At 35.1% G+C, this 22,697-nt stretch overlaps 1 pseudogene; it reads left to right on the top strand.

Annotated features, from left to right (window-relative positions):
* Nucleotides 1–10,698: 10,698 nt before the first annotated feature.
* LOC128932476 (histone-lysine N-methyltransferase SETMAR pseudogene) lies at nucleotides 10,699–22,057 on the top strand (annotated as a pseudogene).
* The last annotated feature ends 640 nt before the right edge of the window (nucleotides 22,058–22,697 follow it).

The following is a 22,697-nucleotide window of genomic DNA, read 5'->3' as shown; positions in this document are numbered from 1 at the left end:
AACATGAAATATCAGATAAAAATTTCAAAAGGTTAATTATTAAGCTATTCAAGGAGACACCAGAGAAAGGTTAAAACCAACATAAAGAAATTTTTTAAAATCAGTATATAAATAACAAATTTTCTAAGAAGATAGATATCTTAAAAAAATTAGAACTTGTGGAAATGAAAGACACACTTAGTGAATTACATATGCAATGGAAAGTTTAAATAACAGAACAAGTAGAAGAAAGAATTTCAGAACTCTAAGAGATTTTCAAATTCACCTAATAAGACAAAAATAAAGAAAAAAGAATCAAGAGAAATGAAGGACATCTCTAATAATTATGAGATTATGTAAAATGGCAAAACATGAGAATAATTGGTTTTCCTAAGGAAAAAGTTAAAGTGAAAAATTGAAAACCTTTTTTCAGGGAATAATTGAGGAAAACTTTCTGGCCTTGCTAGAGATTTAGATATTAAAACACAAGAAGCCTAAAGAACACCTGGGAGATTCATTGCAAAAAGGTCATCACCAAGACATATAGTCATAGGTGATATAAAGTCAAAATGAAAGAAAGAATTCTAAAAACAGTGAGAAAAGAGCATTAGATAACCTATAAAAAACATCTATCAAACTAATAGCAGATTTTCCAGTAGAAGCCAGAAGGGATTAGGGTTCTATCTTTGGCCTTATTAAACAAAGTAACTATAAACCAAGAATTTTGTATTAGGCAAGGCCAAGATTCATAAATGAAGGGTAAAAAATGTCATTTTCAGACGAATACTGAGGGAATTTTTTGCTACCAGCCCTATAAAAAATGCTAAAAGGAGTTCTAAATCTTGAAACAAAAGCTCAATATACACAAAAATAGAACTTCTTGAATGCATAGAACTTACAGAGCCTATAAAACAACACAACTATAACTTTAAAAAAAGTATCTGTAAAACAACTGACATGATGAATTGCACCTCAATACTAAAATTAAATGTAAATGGCCTAAATATCTCACTTAAAGCATACAGATTGACAAAATGGATAAAGAATCACAAACCAATGATATGTTGTCTTCCAAAGACTTCCCTAACATGTAAGGATTCCAGTAAACTCAAGGTAAAGGGCTACAAAAAGACAATCCATGCACCTGGAAACGAAAAACAAGACAAACCAAAAAACAAGAGCAAATCAAACACCAAAAGCAAGCAAGAGTAGCTATTCTTATATCATACAAAAAAGACATTAAAGTAACAGAAAAAAGAAAAAGACAAGGTCATTATATAATGAAAAAAGGATCAATCCAACAAAAAAACTCTAATTCTAAATGTATATGCATCTAATCTGGAGCTTCTAGATTCACAAAGCAATTACTACTAGACCTAAGAAATGAGATAGACAGTAACATTATAATAGTTCAATACTCCAGTGATCACACTAGACAGATGATTGAGACAGAAAGTCAACAAAAAGATAATGGGCTTAAACTACACTCTGGAACAAAGTGACCTAATAGATATTTACAGACCTTTGTACCCAAGAACTGTGTAATATACATTCTTCTTATCAGCACATGAAATATTCGTGATGATAGACCATATAATAGGCCATAATACGAGTCTCAACAAACTTAAAAAAATCAAAATTATACCAGTATCTTCTCAGACCACACTAGAATAAAACTAGAAATCAACCTAAAAGGAACTCCTAAGACTATACAAATACATGGAAATTAAACAATCTGCTCCTGAATGATTTTTGGGTTAACAATGAAATCAAGATGAACATTAAAACATTCTTCAAAATGAATGATAATAGTGACACAAGTCATCAAAATCTCTGGTGCACAGCAAAAGCAGTGCTAAGAGGAAAGTTTATAGTGCTAAATGCCTATATCATAAAACCAGAAAGATTTTGAATTGACAACCCAATGTCACACCTAAGGAAGTAGAGAAACGGAATAAACTGAATCCAAAGCTAGTAGAAGAAGAAAAGATAACAAATATCAGAGCTGACCTAAATGAAATTGAAACAAAAACACAATACAAAAGATCACTGAAACAAAAAGATAGTTCTTTGAAAAGATAAACAAAATGGACAGACCATTAGCTAGGTTAACCAAGAAGAAAAAAGATGCAAACAAATGCAATTAGAAATGAAACTGGAGACATCACAACTAACACCATGGAAATGTGATCATTCTACACTACTATGAACACCTGTATGCACACAAACTAGCAAAACTATAAGAAATGGATACATTCCTGGAAACATAACCCTCCTAGATTAATTCAGGAAAAGAAAAACTCTTAATGGACCAATAAGAAGCATAAAGATTGAATCAGTAACTAAAAATAAAAATACTACCAATAACAACAAAAAAGCCTAGCACCAGAAGCCAATTTCACCCTGATACTGAAACCAAGAATGAACATAACAACTAAAAAAAGAAAACCACAGACCAATATCCCAATGAACATAGATTAAAACAAAAAAACAAAAAACAAAAAAAACTCAAGAAAATACTAGCTAACCAAATCCAATAGCACATCAAAAAGATAATATGCCATGATCAAGTGGGTTTCATCCCAGGGATGCATATGTTAAATTATCACAAAAACAAAATTAAAAACAAACCATGTGATAATCTCAATAGATGCAGAAAAGCATTTTGATAAAATATAGCATCTCTTTATGATAAAAAGCTCTCAGCAAACTAAGCATAGAAGATACTTACCTCAAGTTAATAAATAAAAGCCATATATGACAAACCCATAGAAAGCATCATACTGAATGGGGAAAAGTAGAACGCAATGTCCCTGGAAACTGGACAAGACAAGGATATCCAAGTTCATCACTTCTATTCAACACAGAACCTGAAGTCCTAGCCAGAGCAATCAGGTAAGAGAAAGAAATAAAGGCCATTTATATTGAAGAAAAGGTAGTCAGACTATCACTATTCACTGATGATATGCTTATATACCTAGAAAACTCTAAAGGTTCCTCCAAAAGTCTCCCAGATTTGATAAACAAATTCAATAATGTCTCAGATTACAAAATCCATGTACACAAATCAGTAGCACTTATATACACCAACAACAACCAAGCTAAGAATCAAACCAAGAACTCAATCCCTTTTATGACAGTTGCAAAAAAATAAAATATCTAGGAATTAACTTAACCGAGGAGGTGAAAGACCTCTACAAGAAGAACTATGAAACACTACTGGAAGAAATCAAAGATGACGCAAATGAAATATATGCTGTGCTCATGGGTTATAAGAATCACTATTGTGAAAATGATCATAATGCCCATAGCAGTCTACAGATTCAGTGTAATTCCCATCAAAATATCAGCATCATTTTTCATAGAATTAGAAAAAAAAATTCTAAAATCCATATGGAACTGAAAAAAAAGCCTGACAGTCAAAGCAATTCTAAGTAAAAAGAACACATCTGGAGGCATCACATTACCAGACTTCAGGTTATACTATGAGTCTGTAGTTACCCAAACAACATGTTACTGGCATAAAAGCAGGCACACAGACCAACGGAATAACATAGATAACCCAAAAATGAAGCCAAATACTTACAGCCAACTGATCTTTAACATAGCACACAAAAACATGAATTGAAGAAAAGACACTCTATTTAATAAACTGTGCAGGGAATGCTGGCTAGCCCCATGCAGAAGAATGTAACTGGATCCTGATCTCTCACCCTACATAAAAATAAACTCAAGATGGATCGAAGACTTAAATCTAAGATGTGAAATCACAACAATTCTAGAAAATAACCTTAGAGAAACCCTTTTAGATGATGGCCTAGGCAAAAATCAATGACTAAAACCCCAAAAGCAAATGCAGCAAAAACAAAAATAAATAAATGAGACTTGAGTAAACTAAAAAGCTTCTGCATACAAAAGAAATTATGATCAGAGTAGACAGACAACCCACAGAATGGGAGAAAATATTTGCAAACCATAAATTCAACAAAGGACTAGTATCCAGAATCTACAAAGATCTCAAACATATCATCAAGAAAAAAATAATCTCATCAAAACCTAGGCAAATGACATCAATATAGTTCTCTCAGAAGAAGAGATACAAATGGCCAACAAACATTAAAAATGTTCAACATCAATAATCAACAGCAAAATGCAAATTTAAACCACAATGAGATAACACCTTACTCCTGCAAGAATGGCCATTATTTGAAAAAGTAAAAAAACAGTAGATGTTGACCTGGATGTGGTGAAAGGAGAATGCTTATACACTGCTGAAAGAAATGTAAATTAGCACAAGCTCTATTGAAAACAGTATTTAGATTCCTTAAAGAACTAAAAGTAGATCTATCATTTGATAAAGCAGTCCCACTACTGGGTTTCTACCCATTGGAAATAAGCCATTACATGAAAAAGACTCATGAATACATGTTAATTTCAGCACAATTCAGAATTTCAAAGATTCATCCATGTAACCAAAAACCGCTTGCACCCAAGTATCTATTGAAATAAAAATCAATCAATACTGAAATGTCAGGATGAAATGTCCTAACCACATCTCACTATACCCACAGATTTCCAACATTACTTAATTTATGTTATACTTTGAATGACTTTTTACCCAGACTTGTCTCATTTTCAAAAAGAACAGATACAATACATTGAGCTTAATTTTAATGCTATCTTTAAAATGCTAATAATTCCTCATAGGAACATGGATGAACCTGGAAACCATCATTCTCAGCAAACTGACACAAGAACAGAAAAATCAAACACTGCATGTTCTCACTCATAGGCAGGTGTTGAATAATAAGAACCCATGGACACAGGGAGGGGAGCATCACACACTGGGGTCTGTCAGGGGGAAATAGGGGAGGGACAGAGGGGGGTGGGGAGTTGGGGAGAGAGAACATGGGGAGAAATGCCAGATACAGGTGATGGGGAGAAAGGCAGCACATCACACTGCCATGTGTGTACCTATGCAAAAATCTTGCATATTCTTCACATGTACCCAAAAACCTAAAATGCAATTAAAAAAAAAAAAGAAAATGCTAATAATTATGGCTCAATTACTGAAGTGGTTTCCTTGTTGGTGTTTTCTCCCTTGAGCTGCTATAAATTGCTATAAAATCACAAAGCTCACTTGATTATTTACCTCGCCCACTTGATTATTTACCCGGTCCACTGTTGATGCTATATGTTTCTGCAGGACCTGTCTTTTGAAATACTTCTCAGAGGTAAGCACGTACTTGTCTATATTAAAGCCACCTGCATATCATTTGCTATGTCCTTTTTGACAATACTTGTCCTCACTGTGACCACAGAATCTTCTATTCTTATTTTTAAAATTGCTATTGTAAGACTGTGCTTGGAAATATTCCCAGGGATTAGTATGATGATTCTGTTGGGATGTTTGGAGATACATTTGCCAATGCTGTACATGTAAAATTTCCGTGACATCTTATAAAAGAAATACTTTGATCTCTTTATCGCCCATGAAATGTTAACATATAAAAACAGCTGAATTAAAGTTAAGACTGTTAACAGTTGACTAGAACCTCTTTTTAACTAAAATATATGTGGTTCCCTTAATTACCTGTCATTGGAAATGTACAATTCCCTTTAATTTTCTGAACATATGCACAATTTTACTATTCTAAAAAATATAACACTTCATAACTACTCACTTGTTTTCTCCTTTCAATCACTTCTAATTTTTGGAAGACGTGATGGCCATTTGTTCCCTATATCTCTTTGCCATTTATGTCCACCTGGATCCCTAGCAATTTGGGTCTTATCTGAACCACTATGATGAACTGCACTCAAAATTACATTTGCAGTGATATACACACTAACAATTCTTTGTTCTTTTCTTCTTTCTTTACTTTCATCTTTTGCAATCATTTACCTCCCTATGCAGTCTTGTCAAATGCTGTCAAATTCCTAACAGCATCATCATTAGCATTATATCTTCCATTATTTAGCAGATGCTAAGCCTGTATTGCCTTTCATTGCCCTAAGATGCTATGTGGTTTATCTGCTTGCACACTTCAGATACAAAACATTAACGGGAAAAGTGAGGAAGAATACTGATTTGCATTCCTATACATTTTTATGTTTACTGTTTTTCCTAGTGCTTCTGCTTCCAATTGCCATCTTCACCTTCGTCATCTCTAGGTCCCAACTTTACTCTCCCCAGCCACTGTTCATTCTTAGCTTATGATTTCTATCACTTCTTTTGCTGTTTACCTCATGCTTCCTCTACTTTTTGTTCAAATACCTCTCCAGATCATTATGACACAAAATTATTTACCCTGAGAATCTCTTGCACTTACCTTGCTCTGTGCTGCAGGGGAACTGATTCTTATCTCACTTTGTCAGGTGCATTCCAGCCAGAGTCTACCTATGAGTGGCTCTGGTGAGACATTGGAAGGCCAAAGATTCTAGTAGTTTTCTTGTCAGTGGCTACCTCTTCTCCTGCCTACTGCTCCTACAAGAAAAGTCTGAAAAGGTTTACACTCCTGCTATGTGACATCTGGCCTTCTGATAAATCTCATTCTCCTCTTGGCCCTCTCCCTGGGAGTGGAATGTCTCTTGATATCACTAATCTGTGTGTGGTCTCACTGTCAATTTGACTCCTTCACTTTTGTCAGGGGTATAACCAAATCCCTGTAGAAAACTGCCTCTTGTTGTAAATACTTAAGGTGGTTTTTGTTCCTCGTTGGATCTTAAAAAACAAAATCACTTGGCCAGTTGCAGTGGCTCACATCTGTAATCCCAGTACTTTGGGAAGCCAAGCGGGGTAGATCATGAGGTCAGGAGAAGGAGACCATTCTGGCCAACATGGTGAAACCCTGTCTCTACTCAGACACAAAAACCTAGCCAGGTGTGGTGACACGTGCCTGTAGTCTCAGCTACTTGGAAGGCTGAGGCAGGAGAATCGCTTGGACCTGGGAGGCAGAGGTTGCAGTGAGCTGAGATTGTGTCACTGTACTTCAGCCTGGTGACTAAGCAAGACTCTGTCTAAACACAAACACACACACACACACACACACACACACACCATTCTCCTTATTATTTCATTGGGTATCTCTTTTCCTCAGTCTTTTCACTGGATATTCCTCTTTTATTACTTATCTTGGCCCCTCTTCTGGCAAAGCAAGTTCTCTTCTTGCTTTTGCACACTCAATTGTCCTAGTTGACTAAATGATTAGGATTATTTTTATAAAAAGAAGAAAAGGAAAGGAAAAAATATTCCAACAAAACTAAACAAATTTCTCTGAATCCTTTAAGGTATGTCTCATAACTCCACCATACCCTCCCTTCCTCTCTTTCTTTCTCTACTTTCTTCATTTTCCTTCCTTTTTCATCTTTTTCCTTCCATGTCATTCAGCATGTGTTTTGGGCCAGCACATTTTTTTGGCCTTCAGAATCCACAGTCTGCAGTTATTACCTGATTTTCTTCAGCATATAATTTAATTTGGCAATTTTATTTGTAACCTTCATTTTTTTAAGTATCAGAATATTGTTTCATCATGACTAGTTTTATATCTGTTTTTAAATCTAGTTTTATATCTGTTTTGTTGCATGTATGTGTATGCCAATCAGAAATAGCCTAATTGCTTTCTTCATTCTTACAGAGAAACAATTTTAGATAAGGGAATTTTCTGATTCTTCAGGGAAGAACCTTTCTTTTGACTTAAGTTGTTTTTAGGTAACACCAGTGACTTTTTTGTTTTTCCATGTTAGCTCATTCAATATTTGGGCTTATTTACCAGAGCCATCAGGTGGAGCCCCAACATTGCTAGCTATTGTGAGATATTCTTCATTTCTTCCCCTGGCAAAAATCTACTCCATAAAGTCCTGGAGTTTAATGCTCTGACATAAAATGTTGCTGCCAGGAACTCTGTATCAGCATCTCCCTTACCACATTTCTCTGTTCTATCAGCTTCTCCTTTGACTTGGTTTCACCCTCCAATTAGGGATATTTGTATAACTTTGTTGTTTCTCTTGGCTATTGTAGCAGATTTGAAATTCTTGACCAAAGATTATCCCATTATTCTTTTAGTTAAATTTCATTCCTGTTTAGTATCACTGAGGCTTTTAAAATTTCTATACTGGCAGGAGGGCAACGACATTCCCTGTGCTGAGTAGCAACACAGCACGAGGAGGAGGTCTAACTGCTTGAGCCCACATCATCATCATGTTGGGAGATCTTGACATCAAAGTCATTTGTAAATTCCATGAAGCTTTCAATTAGTAGAAAATAGTAATAAATGTATTTTAGAAAGAATATCTTATCATATACAAAACAGTAAATTTTGTTTTATAGTGTAGAAAAACTTTATGGTATAGACTTCTTCACATTTATTTAGTCACACTAAGGAGCTTTCTTTTTGTGTCAGTCTATCAAAAATGATAATCTTTATGCCTCCAGTAGGGACAAGATGGCCTGGACCTGTTTTTCTGTCCCTTTTCTGCTAAGCACAATTATGAACCCTGGAAATGGCTCAAGAGACAGCCAAAGGAGAACTAAAAGAAGAAAAGTGTGATATTGTTGGGGAACCCCAGAACCAAAGAAACAGTACAGTGGCAGGGCATCTTGCATGCTTCACACTCAACAGAGTAAGGACACCCAGACCCAGCTTGTCCTGATCCTCCTCTTAGCAACAAAAGTCAGTACATTCTTCCCCTAGATCAAACATTCTTCTGATAATATTAAGTGAGGTCTACAACACCACTGATGAGGAATCATTGGAGAGCTCTTCCAGAAGTAAACTGACAGTGGAAACCTTGCCTGGCCTGAGATTCCCTTTTTACTAACAGATACTGAAGTGAAAAGGGCTCAAGTGGAGCCAAGTAAATAGAAAAGAATCAACAGAAACAGGTGGCATGGTTTGGAAAGCCTCTTTGTCCTCATGAGTTAGGTATTCTCTTCCACTTCCCAGAAACTCCAAAATAGTAGGAGACAGGTGAAAAAGTAGGAGTGCCCACCATGTCTGTCCTGTTCGTTCATGGAGAGACATCCTCCTACCAGGTAAGGGGAAAGTGATCATTCAAGGCAGTGTTAACAGGGACTACTGGGATCCCCAGTGGCACCAGATTAACCAAGCATACCAAAATAACCACATAAAGGTTCTGAAAATAAAACTACCATTGGAATCACGAGTGTTGGTTTATGAGTATAAAGGTAGGCCAATACTCATAAGCTAAATACTCATAAACAGGTAAATGCTTGTGTTTGGATACACACACACATGTCAGATCCAGAATCTTCTAACATAATGGACAAAATGTCCAAGATAAATTAAAAAATCACCTATTATACCAAGAACTGAGAAAATTAAATTAACTGATATGAATGTCAAGATAAATCAGATATTGAAATTATGAAACAAGGATTTTAAGGAATCCATAATAAATTCAATAATTAATAACAAATTATCTTTAAACAAATGAAAAAGTTTAAAACTCAACAAATAGAATTTATTTTAAACTGAAGAAAGAAATGTAAATTTTAGAACTGAAAATTACAATACAGAAATAAAACTCATTGGGTGGACCCAATAATTGAGTAGGGATGACAGAGGATAAATCAATTAATTTAAGAATAAAGCAACAGGATTCACTCAAACTGGATATCAAAGGGAAAATAGGCAGAAAAAGAATGAACAAAGCCTGGGTACTTGTGGCTTAATAACAAAAGATATAAAATTCATATTATCAGGATAGGAAAAAGAGAGTAGGTCAGACTAAGAGTATTTGAAGAAATAATGGAAGATAAATCACCAAATTTAGTACAAGACAAAAATCTATAAGTCCAAAAGGCTGAATAAATACAAATCAAAATAAACTTAAATAATCCATGACAAGATACACCATAATTAAACTTTTGAGAAATAAGGCAAATTATAAAAAGAATAGCCAGAAACAAAGAGCACATTACACAAAGAGGAATACACATTCAAATCACAGTGAATTTCTCAACCACAGAGGCCAAAAGAAAGTGGCTTGATTTTTTTTCAAGTGCTAAAAGAAAATAACTGTCAACTATAAATTCTATAGTTGCTGAAACTATTCTTTGCTAATAACAAAGAAAAAAATAACTTTCCCAAAAGACACAAAGTGAATGAATTTGTTACTGACAGACTTACCATTCAAAACTGTCCTAATTATTCAAACAAAAAGAACCTAATAAAGGAAGGGATTTTAGAATATCAAAAAGCAAAAAGAAACAACAGAAAGAACAGAATCATGAATACATTCAATAGGCTATTCTTTTCCTCATGAGTTTTATAAATTAGATTTGATATTGAAAGAAAATATCATCTGATATTCAAGACAATGATATTTAAAAGTTGGTGAGGTTAAAAGACCTAAATGAAAGTGATATTTTTTACAATTTTATTTAGAGTGGCAAGATGTTGATGCCAGAAGACAATTACAAGCTACACACATATATTGTAATGCTCACAGCAACCACTATGAAAACTATACAAAGCAATATACTCAAACATGCTATAAGTAAATCACGAAAGAATACTTAGAAAATGTGAGTAACCTACAGAAAATTAAGAGGAACAAGACCCAGAGAAAACAAATACAACAGAAGTAATAAAATGACAGATTTAAGCTGTAGTATATCAATAATTACCTTAAATGTAAATGTTCTAAATATATCAATCAAAATAGAGATGGCAGAGTTGATAAGCAGAACACATCATGGGTTCCCAGCCCCAGGGCTATGGACCTGTACCAGGAATGAGCCTGCACGGCAGGAGGTGAGCAGTGGATGAGAGAGCATGATCACCTGAGCTCCATCCATCTCCTGTCAGATCAGCAGTGGTAGATTCTCATAGGCACTAGAACACAGTTGTATACTGTGCAATCAAGGGATTTAGGTTACATGCTCCATATGAGAATCTAACTAATGCCTGATGATCTGAGGCTGACAGTTTCATCCTGAAACCATCCAGCCTAGTCCATGGAAAAGTTGTCTTCCACTAAACCACAAAACCAGTCCCAGTATCAAAAAGGGTGGGGACCACTGGAGTATATCATTAACCAGATACTACTTACAAGAAAGTCACTTCAGATTCAAAGACATTAAGTAGGCTCAATGTAGAAGGGTGAAAAAGACATACATGCAAATATTAATCAAAAAAGGCAAGGAAAACATATCAATATTGGATAAAGTAGCCTCCAGAGCAAATAAAATTATTACAGAGATATGTTACATAATAATAAATTACTCAACTCAACAAGAAAACATAACAACCCCAAAGTATATGTACCAAATAAAAGAGCCTCAAAATACATGTAGTAGAAACTATAAGGAAAACACACATAATTATAGTTGGAAAATTCAACACTCCTTACTCAGCAACTAAGAGAACTTTTAGACAAAATATTAGCAAGAATGTAGATCTGAAGCACACAAGCAACAGAATCTAACTGACATTATAGAACACAGCAACCAAAAACATCAGAACACATTTTTTATGAGCCCATGGAAGATTTATAAAAATAGACCGTAACCAGGGCCATAAAAAAACTCAACAAATTTAAAAGACTTTAAATCTTGCATGTTGGGTTTTCTGGGCCTAATAGAATCAAGCTAGAAAGCGATAACAGAAAGACAACAAGCAAATCTGTAAAACTGTGGAAACTTACACACACACACACACACACACACACACACACACAAACACATTTTTAAATGCAACCCATGCATCTCAAAGGAGATATTTTTAAGACACAATTGAACAGGAAATTAATATTGTGAAAAGTTCCACACTACCCAAAGCAATAGGCAGATTCAACATATTCTCTATCAAAACTGCAATGGCAATTTTGATTGAAAAAGCAATACTAAAATCCATATGGAACCACAAAAACCCAAAGTAGCCAAAGCAATTTTGTAAAAGAAAAATGAAGTTGGACGTATCACACTAACTCATTTCAAATTACATCATAAAGTTGTAGTAATCAAAACAGCATAGTACTGGCATAAAAACAGATAGATAAATCAATGGAACAAAATAGAGAGCCCCAGAAATAAAGCCAAGCATACACAGTCAACTAATTTTTGAAAAGGGCACCAAAAATTACAATGGAGAAATCATAGTCTTCTTAAATAAATGATGCTGAGAAAACTGTCTAACCACATGCAAAAGTATGAAACTGGATCACATCTTACACCATATCCAAAATTTAACTTAAAATGCATTAAAGATTTAAATATGAGACTGGAAACCAAAAACTCCTAGAGGAATATATACGGAGAAAGCCTCTTTTAAAAAATTATTTTGTTGTTATTTATTTATTTATTTGTTTGTTTGTTTATTTATTTATTTATTTATTTATTTATTGAGACGGAGTTTCGCTCCTGTTACCCAGGCTGGAGTGCAATGGCGCGATCTTGGCTCACCGCAACCTCCGCCTCCTAGGTTCAGGCAATTCTCCTGTCTCAGCCTCCTGAGTAGCTGGAATTACAGGCAAGCGCCACCATGCCCAGCAAATTTTTGGTATTTTTAGTAGAGACGGGGTTTCACCATGTTGACCAGGATGGTCTCCATCTCTTGACCTCGTGATCCACCCGCCTCAGCCTCCCAAAGTGCTGGTATTACAGGCTTGAGCCACTGTGCCCGGCCTATTTATTTATTTTTAAACAGGGTCTCACTCTATCACTCAGGTTGTGGTGCAGTGGCATGATCACAGCTCACTGCAGCCTTGACCTTCTAGGCTTGCAATCCTGGGACTACAGGTGCATGCTGCCATGCCCAGCTAATTTTTAAAAAATACTTTTTTAGAGACCATGTGTCATTATATTGTCCAGGCTAGTCTCAAAATCCTTGGCTCAATTAATCCTCCCAGTTTGACCTCCTGAAATGTTGGGATTACAGGCTTAAGCCACCAAGTCCAGCTACGAAATCTTCTTGATGTTGGTCTACACAGGAGATTTTGGATAGGATAACAAAAGCATAGGAAACAAAAGAAAAAGTTCAAAAGTAGGTCTACATCAAAGTAAAAAGTTTCCAGAAAAAGCAGCATACAGACTGTGTGAAAATACTTACAAACAATTTATCTGAAAAGGAGTTAATATTAGAAATATACGAGAAAATCACAAAATTCAACAGCAAAAAATGAATAATCCAGTTAAAATATGGGCAAAGAACCTGAATAGACATCTCTAAACAAGATATAAAAATGACCAATAGGTATAGGAAAAGGTGTGCATTATCACTAATGATCACAGTAATGTAACTCAAAATCACAATAAGATATTACCTACCCAACAGGACAGCTATTATTAGAAAGACAAGAAATAGCAAGCGTTGGTAAGGGTGTGCAGAAAAGAAAACTCTAGTACACTGTTGATAGGAATGTAAGTTGTTGCAGCCATTATGGAAAAAAACAGTGTAGAGTTTCCTATGAAAATTGAAGATAGAATTGCCATATGACCAAGAAATCTCTTGCTGGGTATACACTCGAAGGAAATGAAATGAGCATCTTGTAGAGACAACTGCACACTCATGTTCATTGCGGCATTATTGACAGTAGGCAAGATATGAAAACAGACTAAATGTCCATCAATAAATGACTAAAGTAATTATGTGCAATGAATTATTCAGCTTTAAAAATATTCTGCCATTTGTAGCAACATGGATGAACCAGTTGAATATTATGCTAAGTGTAATAAGCCAGACCAAAAAAGAAACATTCTGCTTCCTCTCTACTACATGTTAATACGGTTTATATCGTGTCTCCTCCCAAATCTCATGTGGAACTGTAATTCCCAATGTTGGAGGTAGGGGGCCCTGTTGGAGGTAATTGGATTATGGAGGTGGACTTCCTCTGTGGTACTGTCCTCATGATAGTGAGCGAGTACTCTCAAGATCTGGTTGTTTAACAGTAACTCTCCTCTCTCTCTCAATCCTGTTTTTTGCCATGTAAGATGCCTGTTACTGCTTAGCCTTCCGCCATAAGTAAAAGCTCCCTGAGGCCTTCCCTGAAGCAGATGCTTCCATGTTTCCTGGGTGGACTGCAGAACTATGAGCCAGTTACACCTCTTTTCCTTACAAATAACCCAGTCTCAGATATTTCCTTATAGCAATTAAAAAATGAGCAGTCTGGCATATTTGAAGAAGTATAATACATAGATAGATGGCAGAATGGTAGTTACCAGAGGTGGAGTTAGGGCAGAAATGCAGAGATGAAGGTCAAAGGGTACAATTGAGCAGCTATACAGGATAAGTCTAGAGAACATATTTATAGCATGAAGACTATAGTTAGTATATTGTATTATACACAGAAAATTGACTAATGGAGTAGATTTTAAGTGATCTCACAAATTTTAAAAGATGACTTTATAAGATGATGGACATGTTAACTGGCTTGACTACAATAATCATTTAACTATATATAGGCATGGCAAAGCATCATATTGTATAACTTAAATATATATAAATAAATAAACAAAATTGAATTTGAAAGAAAAGGAAAAGCACAGCAAAATATGTGGAAGGCACCTAAAGCAGTGATAAAAAAAAAATTATAGCAAAGAAATTCTTACATTAAAAGCACAGAAAGAGATCAATGAATAATCTAATTTCTTATCACAGGAAACTATAAAAAGAAAAGCAAAATAATTACAAAACAAGCCAAGGAATCAGTTAATATAACAGAAATTAATAAAATGCAAAATTATTTTAAAATGTGGAAAAATCAAATGAAGCAAAAATCTTATGTAAAATAAATCAACAAAATTAGTAAATCTCCAACAAGACTAATATAAAAGGACAAAGAACAAAAATTGTCACTGTCAGGAATAAAGTGGAAGATATCACTAGAGATTTACAGTCAGTGACAAGACAACAAGGGAATACTTCAGAAAACTTTGCACTCATAAACTAGACAACTTAGAATAAATGAATCAATTCCTCAAAAACCACACATTACTGAAACTCACATAAGATAATCTGAAGAGACCTACAACCATCAAATACCTTAAAGTCACAATTAAAATTCTCTCAAAATATAAATCTCTAGACATAGATGTTTGATGGTTTTATTGATAATTCTATCAAACATTTTTATTAGAATTACTACAAATTTTTAACAATCTCTTCCAGAAAACAGAAGATGAGGAAATATTGCCCAACTCATTTAATAGGACCAGTATTACTGAAATATAAAAGTAAGTTAAGGCAGCTTCCCCCCTCCAGTTATAAAAAAACTACAGACAAAGAAGTCTCAAATGTAGATGAAAAACACTCAAAAAATATTAGCAAACAAAATCCAAAAATACACAAAATAATTATCACTATGCCCAGTTGAAATTTATTTCAGGATTTCAGACCTGGTTGAATATTTGAATATCAAACAATCCAATCTACAGTATCAAAAAGTCAAAGAAGAAAATTCTGATTAAGCTAAATAACAGAGGAAAATATTAAGAAATCCAGCACCAGCCAGGTGTGATGGCTCAGGCCCATAATCCCAGCACGTTGGGAGTCCGAGGAGGATCACATGAGGTCAGGAGTTTGAGACCAGCCTGGCCAACATGGTGAAACTCCTTCTTTACTGAAAAATACAAAAATTAGCCAAGTGCAGTGGTGGGTGCCTGTAAGCCAGGCTACTTGGAGGCTGAGCAGGAGAATTGCTTGAACCTGAGAGGCAGAGGTTGCAATGAGGTGAGATCACACCACTGCACTGCATCCTGGACAATAGAGTGAAACCCCATCCCCCCTAAAAAATAAAAATAAAAAAAAATCCAACACTTAAAAAAACACTCTAAGAAAAATAGAAATTGATGGTGAAAACCTTCAATCTCATTAAGAAAATCTACAAAAAGCCATCAATGAACACTTAATTCTAGACTAAATTCTTTGCCCTAAGATAGGTAACAAGGCAAGGATGTCTGTACATCTTACTCTTATTCAGCATAATCTGCATGTTCTAGCAAGTTCAATAAAGCAAGCAAAAGGAAATTAAAGTCATACTAATTGAAGTGAAAGAAATAAAATTATGCTTCATTTGCAGACAACATGATTGTCTGTATAGACATTCAATATAGGTCTCCTCCAAAAAACCCCAAAAACAAAAACTCAACTACTAAAACTAATGAGTGAGTTTTGACACAGGATCAACACACAAAAATCAAGCATATTTCCATATATTAATACACTATATGTGTGTGCCTTTGTGTTACATGCATGAGTATGCATATGCACATCCATGATTGTGCACGTGAGTATATACAGAGATGTATTTAAAGAAATTGGAATTGGTTTGTGTGATTATTGTAAGGGTTGTCCAGTCCAAAATTTGTAAAGCAGGCCCAAAGTCTCAAAATTCAACTGATGCTGCAGGTTTAGACAGATATTTGTCTTCTTAGAAACACTTCAGTATTGCACTTAAGGTCTTTCAACTTATTGGATGAGGCCCACCATTGAGGATAATGTCATTACTTAAAATTAGCTGATTGTAGTTGTTAAAACTTCTAGAAAATGCCTCTACAGCAACACTTCAAGTATTAAGTTGGTGCAAAAGTCATTGCGGTTTTTTCTCTTGAAAGTAATGGTGGATGGGCGTGGTGGTTCACGCATGTAATCCCAACACTTTGGAAGGCAGAGGCTGGTGGATCACCTGAGGTCAGGAGCTCAAGACCAGCCTGACCAATGTGGATAAACCTTGTGTCTAATAAATATACAAAATTAGCCGGGCATAGTTGTGCATGCCTGTAATCCCAGCTACTTGGGAGGCTGAGGCAGGAGAATCTCTTGAAAATGGGAGGTGAGGATGTGGTGAGCCAAGATAGTGCCACTGCCCAGCCTGGGTAATAAGAGCAAAACTCAGTCAAAGAAAGAGAAAGAGAGAAAGAGAGAGAGAAAAGAGAGAGAGAGAGAGAGAGAGAGAGAGAGAGAGAGAGAAAGAAAAAAAAACTGCACTTACTTTTGCACCAACCTAATGGCAATTGATTGAATAATTGCGTACCATAATGTAGCAAATTTAACTCATAAATTAACCATTACAGTTTACCTGTCATATGGTGTCCATACACAGCTCCCTAAATCATACTTCATTTCCAAATAAAGACAACAATAAAGTCATACTTCCGTGTAACATGATACAGCAATTCTGTGTGCAACTGAAAACACACTAACCCTTTTCCCAGAAGAGTTGGCACAGTCCTTACATGAAGTTCACTCTTCTCCTTCAAATCTTAAACTTAAATACCATGATTTAAAGTCAACCATTATCCAATACATCTTATGGTAGATAAGGGCATAAAAAAGGGTAGAAAGCAAAGATTTGATGCACACACATACGAACATATTTATCTTTAAATAAAGGCAAGAAATACTCATAACAATTACACTTCTTGTCTCTGCAACTGACAACATAGTGTTAGCTTTTAATAGTTCTCTCTTCCCACTACCCATTTCATACTCTCTTCACTCTAAGCAAGCATCTCACCTGGTCATTTTTTTGCTTTGTTTTGTTTTTGCCTCATACAGTGACCTTGATATTCATTTCCAAAGTGACAAAACTATTAGAATTTGTATGTAAATTTAGTTGTTATCATTTATTCCATGAACTTTTTACATTTTACATTTTAACAATTTACCATGTCAGGTAAACTGTAATGGTTAATTTATGAGTTAAATCCGCTACGTTATGGTACGCAATCTTTCAATCAATTGCCATTAGGTTGGTGCAAAAGTAAGTGCAGTTTCCCAGTGACAAAAGCCCATGAACTTCCCTGAGGGAGACATGTTCTTCCTTATACCCACTGTGTTACAGCAGGCTAATTTTCCATTGATAATCAGAATTAATCTTTCCTAACAGCAAAGTGACTCCCTCCTTAGATGATTCAGGTGCACAAGGAGCCCAAAGAGGCTTTGTTGCAGACCTAACACCCAGTTAGGTGGGATCATTGTTTTGTTTCCTGATATAAGAAATTCTCATTTTGAAACAAAGCCCTTAGAGTAGTAGAGCATCGTAAGGTCATAGGACAAGAAGCAAAACTTTTACTAGTGGATTAAACAATAAAGGGAAACTTTCTTAACTTGATTTAAAAAACCTACAAAGAACATAAAATTAACATTAATATTTAAAGGTGAGAAATGCAAAGCTTTTCCACTAGGATTAAGAATAAGGCAAAGATATCCTGTCACCACTGCTTTTCAACATTTTAATGCAAAGTCTAACTAATGCAATAAGACAAGAAAAGAAAATCAAAGGTATACAAATTAGGAGGGAGAAAATAATACTGTCTTTGTTCACAGATTACATAATTACATACACAGAAAATTTGAAAGTATTATCCAAAAAGAAAAAAAAAAAACACCTGGAACGACTAAGAAATTCTATTATGGTTTCAGGAAACAAAGATAATATACAGGTTAATCGCTTCCAATATAGCAACAATGAATAAACTCTTGCTAGAAATTGCTATTAAAAATTTATTATCATTTACATTGGCACCCCTAAAATACAATACTTAGGTATAAATATAAAAAATACGTACAAAATCTAAAGGAGGAAAACTATAGAACACTGATGAAGAAATAAAAACAAAATAAATAGAAGGATATTTCTTGTTGTCAAGATGTCAGCTATTTCCTATTTTATGTATAGATTCAATGTAATTCCAACAAAAATCCTAACAGCTGTTTTGCGGATATCAGCAGAGTAACTTTAAAGTCTATGTGGAGAGGCAAAAAAACAAAAACAAAAAAACCTGCATAATAGCCAACAAAATGTTGAAGATAACAAAGTTAGAGAATGTACAATATTCAACTTTAAGACAGCGTAAAGCCACAGTAATCAACACAGTGTGGTACTGGTGAAATAATAGACAGATAGTGGAACAGAATAGAAAGCCCAGAAATAGACTGATATGGTTAACTGATACTTGACAATGGAGCAAAGACAATACAATGGAGCAAGAGGGTTTTTAAAAAATGGTAATAAGATAACTGCACATCTACATAAAAGGAATCTGAATACAAACTTTACACCCTTGACAAATACTAACTCAAAGTATATCTCAGATCTAAATGTAAAACGCAGAACTATAAAATTCCTAAAAGATAACATAGAAGAAAATCTAGAAGACCTTGCAGTTTGACAATGATTTTTTCAGATGTGACATTAAAGATCAAATAACGAAATAGTTATTAAGCTGGACTCAATTAAAATTACAAATTTCAACTTTGTGTAAAGAGAATGAAAAGACAAGCTACAAACTGGGGAAAATATTTGCAAAATACATATCCGTAAAGTACTGTTATTCCAAATATACAAGAACTCCTAAAACTCAACTTTATTTAACATTGCTAACAATGTTGAAGGACATCTCACCAAAGAAGATACACAAATAGCAAATAATCACATAAGTATGTTCCACAACACAGTTCATGAGGGAAATGCAATTATATGATAGCAATTCACATCTGGATTAGCTTAGCAAAATCCAGAACACCTACAACATGAAATGCTGGTGAAATTGTAGAGCAACCCTAACTCTCATTCATTACGGGTGAGAATGCAAAATGATACAGCCACTTTGGATGATGGGTTGGCAATTTCTTACAAAAGTAAACATATTCTTATTATTACAGTCTAGCAATTTTACCCCTTGGTATACACCCAAAGTAACTGAAAATGTATAATCACACAACAGCCTGTGCATGAATGTTGATAGCACTTTTGTTCAGAACTGCAGAAGCATGGGAGCAACCATATGTCCTTAAGCAGATGAAGGAATAAATATGGTACATCCAGACAATAAAATACTAATTAGTGCTAAAAACAAATAAACTATTCAGAAATAAAAAATATGGAAGAAACCTAAATGCACATTAACTACTAAAAGAAACCAATCTGAAAATTCTATGATGCTGTGTGATTCCAATTATATGACATTCTAGAAGGCAAAACTGTGTAAACAGCTAAAAGATCAGTAGTTGCAGGGATAAGGGAGCAGGAAGGAATAAACGGATCACACACAGAAGATTTTTATGGCAGTAACACTATTCTTTATAGTACTACAATGGTAGATACATGACGTTAATATATTTGTTCAAATCCATAGCATATATAACAGCAAGATTGAATCCTAATGTAAACCATGGACTTTGGGTGATAACAGTGTGTTAATGTAGATTCAAAGATTGCAACAAATGTACTACGCTGGTGGGTAATGTTGGTAATGGGTGAAGCTATGAATGTTTGGAAGTAAGAGATATGTATTAGCCATGGGTCTCCAGAAAAACACAACTAGTGGGACATATACAGATATATAAGAGGAGATTTATTATGAAAACTGGCTCATATTATTATGAGTGCCAAGATTTCCGATTATATGCTCTCTGCAAACTGGAAAACCAGGAAATCTAGTGGTATAATTCAGTCCAATTCTGAGGGCCTGAGAACCAGGTGGCAGCCAATGATATAACTCCCAGTTCAAGGCATAAGGTCTGAGAACCGGTGGTATAAGTCCCAGAATCTAAAGATCTGAGAATCATGAGATATGATGTCCAAACAATGCGTGCCTTAGCTTAAGAAGAGAGAGAGAGAATTTGCTCTTCTTCTGCCTTTATGTTCAATGCGTTTTCTCAATGAATGGGATGATGCTTTCGCATACTGATGAAAGCAGACCTTTAAACAGTCTAGTGATTCAAATGTTAATCTCTGCTAGAAACAGTCTCACAAATAATTTTAGAAATAATGTTTTATTTTCTATCTAAACATCTTTTAGCTCAGTCAGAAAAATTAACCTAACAGGATATGTTGGAAATCACAGTACCTTCTACTCAATTTTTCTGTGAACCTAAAATTGTTCTAAGAAATGAAATCTGTAATATATAATTATAATTAATGCAAAAGTAATTGCAGTTTTTTTGCATTATTGAAATTTGCCATGATATTGAAATACATTCTTAAATAAATGTGGTTATGTTATACATTAATGTGTATTTCTCACTTCACTTATTTTTGCTAATAACTTACTACTTGTTTATTTTACACTATGGAAATAATGTTAGAAAGCAAATTTAAGCAGTTTCCTTATTTGAGTTCAAAATGGGTCATAAAACAGCAGGGACAACTTGCAACATCAACAATGCGTTTGGCCCAGGAACTGCTAACAAATGTACAGTGCAATGGTGGTTCAAGAAGTTTTGCAAAGGAGACGAGAGCATTGAAGATGAGGAGTGTAGGGGCCAGCCATTGAAAGTTAATGATCAGTTAATAGCAATCTTCGAAGCTGATCCTCTTACAACTACACGAGAAGTTGCCAAAGAACTCAACATTAGCTGTTCTATGGTCAACAGGTATTTGAAACAAACTGGTAAGGTGAAAAGGCTCGATAAATTGGTGCCTCATAAGCTGTGTGAAATTAAAAAGAAAATCGTTTTGAAGTGTCATTTTCTTTTATTCTATGCAACAACAATGAACCATTTCTCAATTGGATTGTAACATTCGAGGAAAAGTGGATTTTAAACAGTAACTAGTGACATCCAGCTCAGAAGTTAGACCAACAAGAAGCTACAAAGTACTTTTCCAAACTAAGACTTGCACCAAAAAAAGGTCATGGTCACTGTCTGATGGTCTGCTGCCGGTCTGATCCACTGCAGCTTTCTGAATCTTAGCAAAACCATTACATCTGAGAAGTATGCTCAGCAAATCAATGAGATGCATGGAAAACTGCAACGCCTGCAGCTGGCATCATTCAACAGAAAGGACCCAATTCTTCTCGACAACAATGCCTGACTACATGCTGCACAACCAATACATCAAAAGTTGAACGAATTGGGCTATGAAGTTTTGCCTCATCCACCATATTCACCTGACCTCTCACCAACTATCCACCACTTCTTCAAGCATCTTGACAAGTTTTTGCAGGAAAAATGCTTCTGCAACCAGCAGGATGCAGAAAATGCTTTGCAAGAGTTAGTTGAATCCTGAAATATGAATTTTTATGCTACAGAAAAAAAACAAACTTATTTCTCCTTGGCAAAAATGTGTGGAATGTAATGGTTCCTATTTTGATTTAAAAAGATTTCTTTGAGCCTAGTTATAATGGTTTAAAATTCAGTCTAAAACCACAATTACTTTTGCACCAAGCCAATAAAATTGCTAGTTGATCACTAAGAGTAGTAGTGAGTGGTGGCTGGGTGCTGTTTATTCTGCCTGTAGTCCCAGCACTTTGGGAGGCTGAGGAGGGCAGATCACGAGGTCAGGAGTTCGAGACCAGCATGACCAACATTGTGAAACCCTGTCTCTACTAAAAACATAAAAATTAGCCAGGTATGGTGGTATGTACCTGTAATCCCAGCTACTCAGGAGGCTGAGGCAAGAGAATCGCCTGAACCCGGCAGGCAGAGATTGCAGTGAGTTGAGATTGCACCATTGCACTCTAGCCTGGGCAACAGAGTGAGACTCTGTCTCAAAAAATAGTGTGTTGTGCCACCCCCATAAGCATGCACTCTTTTGATACTTTTGTTTGCTGTGAAATGCTCACTTTTATGTGATGGAACTAATGCAGTATAATCAATCTGCCACCATATGACTAACTAATCACTCCAAAGAATCATGTCATATGAGAAACCACATGTTGCTCTGTGGTGCTAGCAGATTGGACACACAACATTAGCTATACCTAATTGACCATTGGTGAGTGGCAGTCTACATTGCTGAGCCCATGTACA

The sequence above is a fragment of the Callithrix jacchus genome, chromosome 6 (assembly GCF_049354715.1).
Source record: "Callithrix jacchus isolate 240 chromosome 6, calJac240_pri, whole genome shotgun sequence".
Taxonomy (NCBI): Eukaryota; Metazoa; Chordata; class Mammalia; order Primates; family Cebidae; genus Callithrix; species Callithrix jacchus.
Note: the sequence above shows the minus strand (reverse complement) of the source record. Positions and strands in the feature narration are given on the sequence as shown.